At 32.6% G+C, this 5,181-nt stretch overlaps 1 pseudogene; it reads left to right on the forward strand.

The window, feature by feature from the left end:
- Positions 1-537: 537 nt before the first annotated feature.
- LOC112796166 (uncharacterized) lies at positions 538-3,640 on the forward strand (annotated as a pseudogene).
- The last annotated feature ends 1,541 nt before the right edge of the window (positions 3,641-5,181 follow it).

Genomic DNA, 5,181 nt, shown 5'->3' on the forward strand with positions numbered 1-5,181 from the left:
ATAAACAATATACATAATTCAAATATTTAATATATTTATTAAAAAATTAAAATCTTTTACTGATAACAGTTCTCAATTGAAATTTTTTTTGGTGGACTGATATTTTTTTGTTGAATATGATAAGAATAATTGTGTATTGAATGCGTAAGAATTAATTATTGAAATTATTTTTTTATGTAATAAAAATAATTATATATATATAATTGTGTATTTAAATATTAGTAAAAGTAATTTATTTTAAAATTGTGTACCGTAAAACTCTGATTAGATAATTCTATAAAATTTTTAATATCAAAATTAATTTTTTAGTTAATTTTAAAATAATATATAAATAAAGTTTAACTAAAAAAATAACTTTTTAGTTAAATATTTTTTATTTAAATTTTATATTTTAAATTTCCTAAACAATAAAAGTTATAAAAATAATTTTACAATAATAAAAAATTGAATAATATTGAATCTGATATTTATTCAAATAAATAATAAAAGAAACACCAACCAGTTTAGTAAACGAAAACGACGGCGTTTCGTCGTTGGCCGCCAGTATCACGGTTACAGTGGCAGCGTCAGCACCAGCTTCAGAAAACCCTCTCTTCTTCGTCTTCTTCAGCTTCGAATCCGAATCTCATTTTATTGTGACTGTGAAGTGTTGTGAGAATTTGTGAGTTTGGACAATGAGCAACAGCAACGACCAACAACCCCAACGGTCAAAGCCGTTTCGCCCAACGAAACCGTTAGAGATTGACAACAGCAGCGGCCTCCCGCTCGTCCCGCGCGTGAAGCTCACGCTCACTATCTACCCACTCTCCGCAACCGTTACCTCCGTCGACGAGTGGAAGATGAAGCGCGCTCTCATCGACTACCTTCACACCACTCACTCCCTCGCGATTCCCGAGGACGACCTCGACGTTAAGCGCGTGAGGGACCTCAAGAAACGGAAGCGCGAGGAGCCTGTTGCTTCGGGGACTCTCAGGATCTGGAATCTCGAGTTCATTGAAGAAGAAGATGAGGAAGGCGAGGGTGCGGTTGAGAAGAGGGAAGAGGTTGGTGGAGAAGATGAACGGGATTGAGCTGAATCTTGAAGGGGTTAAGTTCAAGCTTGATGTTGCTGTTCCCGTTTCGGATGATTTTGAGGCAATGAAGAAAGATTGGGAACAGTTTTTTGCGTTTGATACTCGAGGTTTGTCTCTGCGTTCATTCTTCTTATTTTTTGTATAAACCATGAAATTAGTAGTAATGTAAAGTGGTAATGACTATAAATTTGTTTATAAGGTCCTTGAAATCTTTAAAAAATGAGTAAAAGTGGTCAAGTTTAATCAATGTAGCTGATCCGAGCTAGTGAGAAAGGCTTAGCAGCTTTTGTTATAGTAGTCAAATTGGTCAGGTTTGTACTTAGGTGCTCACTTCAAGGATGAAATTGAAGACGATTATCAACTTCAGGGAGTGGTTTGGCCTTTGATCGTTCACTCATGTTCTTATTACTAAGAACTTAAACGCTTGCTAGAAAGATTTGTACTACATCGAATTAGAGTCTCTTCGTAAATTAAGTACTAAAGTTGATGCCCAATATACATTAGAATTTAGAAGATTGACTTGATGTTTATTTCAAACTTTGAAGGATGAGATTGATGCTCAAAATCTCTAGAGGACTAGTTTGATGCGAAGATAATTTTTGGGAACTAATTTGAGCTGCTTCTTTTCTTGGGTCTGATTTTTGGTTTTTTCTTTATGTGATTTGAAAGGGAAGGGCTGGATTGTATTTTTAATTAGGTGTAAAGGTTTGATCTTTCTGCAGGGTACTATAGAGGGAAGCGTGAACCAGATACAATTATTTTGAGGGGTGTGCCCTCACGATGGTTTGCTGAGCCTGGAGTTTCTTCTAAGCCTTCCATGCTCGTCACACATACCATCTTCTCAACATTTGGCAAGATAAGGTACTTGCAAGAATTGATTGTTTTTTAAAGGATGTTTTTATTTTGTATTTGATTTTGAATGATTTTATTTTTTCAAGGAACAAACATTTTTAATCATGATTAGGTTGGAGGTGAAGGCTATATTTTTTCCTTCCATGATTTTGTTTCTTTGACCTTTTTAAGCAGTACAATGAACCTTCTTAATTTGCTGTACTTATTGTTAAATGTTGTTATATTCCACCCTATACTGGTACTTACATGAGAATTATCATATTTCACCTTACTATGGGTGTACATAATTTTCTTGTTCTGTAACTTACATTTAATAGGAATATTAATGTTGCTGAGGACGATGATCCAGGTAAGGATGCAAATGAAGACAGCGGAGACCTGGTTTCAGGCCTACTGTAAGATTGTGGTTCAGTTTGAAAATAGAGACTTCCATGATGCATTGAGAGTTCTATGTGGTCGCTCATTGCAAAAGGTATTGTCTTGTTTCTGACTTATGTTTGGTAACTCCACTGTGAAATAAGCATAGTTTCTTACTACACTGCAATTCACATCTTTATTGTCATTTGTCACTATTTCTGTTTTGGATGTCTATAGTAAGGTGATCAGTTCATTTTACTGTCAATGACTGTGGTCAGAAGTGTTATGGCAATTGCTTAAACTGGAAGTATAAAGCCGCCTCACACTTGCATCAATTCGTGAATTATACATGATGGAAATTGGAAACTTAGATATGTTTATGTGATGAGTGACAGTAGAATTTCTTGTTTATTGACAGCAAGGATCGAGATTAAAGGCTGATTATGAAATTAGCTGGGATAGAGATGGATTTTTTCGGAACACAAGAAATCAAACTCAAGAAAAGACCAACAGAGTGTCAACAACGGCAGCAGATCATTACAAAAGTGAAGCTCCTAGACGCCATACCCCTTATGCTCGCCACAGCCCAGAGAATGTGCGGCCAAGGAGATTCCGGGTTAGATTTTGATATCTCAAATGATTCTTATGATTGTCCCTAGAGTACACTCGGAATTTTATTTTTTGGTTTAAATATGGACATTTAAATTGACATATGATTATTGCAATTCAAATAGGTATGCATTTCAGTTGTCTATGTGTTGTTGAGTGTGTTATTAAGCAGAGGTATATACTATTAGCATAGGCAAATGTTAAATCAACGTTTAGATAATTGAAATTCTCACATATTTGAACTGAAATAATCACATGTTAATTTCAATATCCAATTGCTATGTAGATTTCACTTATCTAAGTATATGATATTAAGAATAGATATACTATTAGTAAAAGTAAAAAGTTAATCCAAAATTTACAAAATTGAATTCCACATAATTTTGACTGTCTGAAATTGATCAAAGGTTGCCAATTTTGACTACCAAGTCCCTTTATGTTATGCAGGAATAAGGACTCATGGATCCAAACCTACACTGAGAAGTTTCTAGCAAATGGACCATTCCATGCATTTTCTAGTGACTATGACTAACGTCCAGTTTGGGTAAATAACTTAAATAAGTTCTTTTAGAAAAAGAGCTTAAAACATAAGGACTTCTATTAATAGTAGCTTATAAATAAGTTATTTTGTGTTTGAATTTTTAGTTATAAAAGTACTTATTTTAAAGTTGTAATGTTTGGATAAATAACTCAAAAAATAAATTTCTTTTACAGAAGAGAATAAATATGAAAATAACGATGATAACAAATACTTTCCAATATTAAATGTTGATTTTACATAACCTAATCACTAATATTGTGTATGATATGGTAGGTGAAAATAAAAAATAAATATAAAATGTGTGTCAATGTATATTTTGTTGTTGTTTTTTTTATTTTTTTTACTCCTGTTAGAACTCTCTTCTCCTTTATTGAGGTCAAGAACTTGCTATAAAATCACATATGAAAAAAATAAAATTAAAACTGAAATTTCATACCACAGTTAAATACAAATTTAATAATAAAAAATAGAATGATAAAATGATAAAAAAATACTTAGAAAGAATATATGTAGTAAGTTGTTCAAATGCAATATTGTCTGAAAATGGTGGTGGAGGATCAATATTTCCATCAGATGAATCATTACGTAAAAATGGTAAGGTTTGGAATATTGCGTGAGAATGATGGTGGAATTATGGTGGAAGGCCGGTGCTTCGCGTAGATCTTGCGTTGAAAATGGTGGTGAAGGGTCAGTATTTTTTAGAGTGAAGAAGAAAAGTAGATTTTTTTTGTTTTGAAATTAATTTTTTTTAAGTAAGTGGTCGAAAAGTAGAGAAGTCATATATTTTTATTTCTTCAAAAAGCTGCAAATTAACTTTTCAAAAAGTTAAAAGCATTTTTTAAAATGGTGTCAAACATGTAAATTATAATTTTTCATAATTCAAAAGTAAAAAAAAAGTAGCTTCTATTACTTCCCAAACGGGCTCTAAGACCATTTTGGGTCGCTATAGCTCATCTTTTTTGAGATGTCAATTGTACTCACACTAATCATAGTTCAATTGCCATAATTATTATTTGTATATGTTTTTGCCTTTTGGATATTCTTGTTTTTAGTTTTTAAACACCAAGCAAAGATATGTTATTTTTAGTCACTCCTATCTTGTAGCGGATACAAATTAAAAAGGTTATAGAAATGGATTACGAAATATGTTGAAGTTGCCTCACAGGTTTTAGTTCTAGTGTAATAATGGATTAAAAAATGTGTTAAAATTTCAGAGGGCTGTGTTGTTTCGCGATAAGCAAGTCAGTAAGAGTGTTCCGATCCGTATATTCGCAGTATTTATTCGAATTCGATCTGAAAATTGCGACAGACATATTCGAGATCTGGTCCGATCCGATAATTTTAGTGCGGATCGAATCGAGATTTTGGCCATATTCGATCCGCGTTTATCTCTACAAGTCAGGACTAAATTGTCTTTGATATTTTGTTTAGGTCACGTCTTTTGAAAAAAATGAACACGGATCGAATTAGAGGTTTATATAGTCCGAATATTTTCGGATACATATTTAATTTAGTGAATAATGGTTTCATCCTTTGAAAAAGTAAGGCAATCAATTTTAATTTGTGGGAGTTTAACAAAAAGAAAATTTTAATTAGTGTGATGGAACAGAGTGAGTTGAATGTTTAATCTAGAGACAAGAACGTGGGGATAGAAATGCTCGGATCAAGATTTTCTAAAGTGAGGAAGTTTACTAATTACTGATCATATTGTGGATATATAGAGTATATGTCTATTTTCACACTCTAACA

This window comes from Arachis hypogaea, chromosome 4 (assembly GCF_003086295.3).
Source record: "Arachis hypogaea cultivar Tifrunner chromosome 4, arahy.Tifrunner.gnm2.J5K5, whole genome shotgun sequence".
NCBI classification, from domain to species: domain Eukaryota; kingdom Viridiplantae; phylum Streptophyta; class Magnoliopsida; order Fabales; family Fabaceae; genus Arachis; species Arachis hypogaea.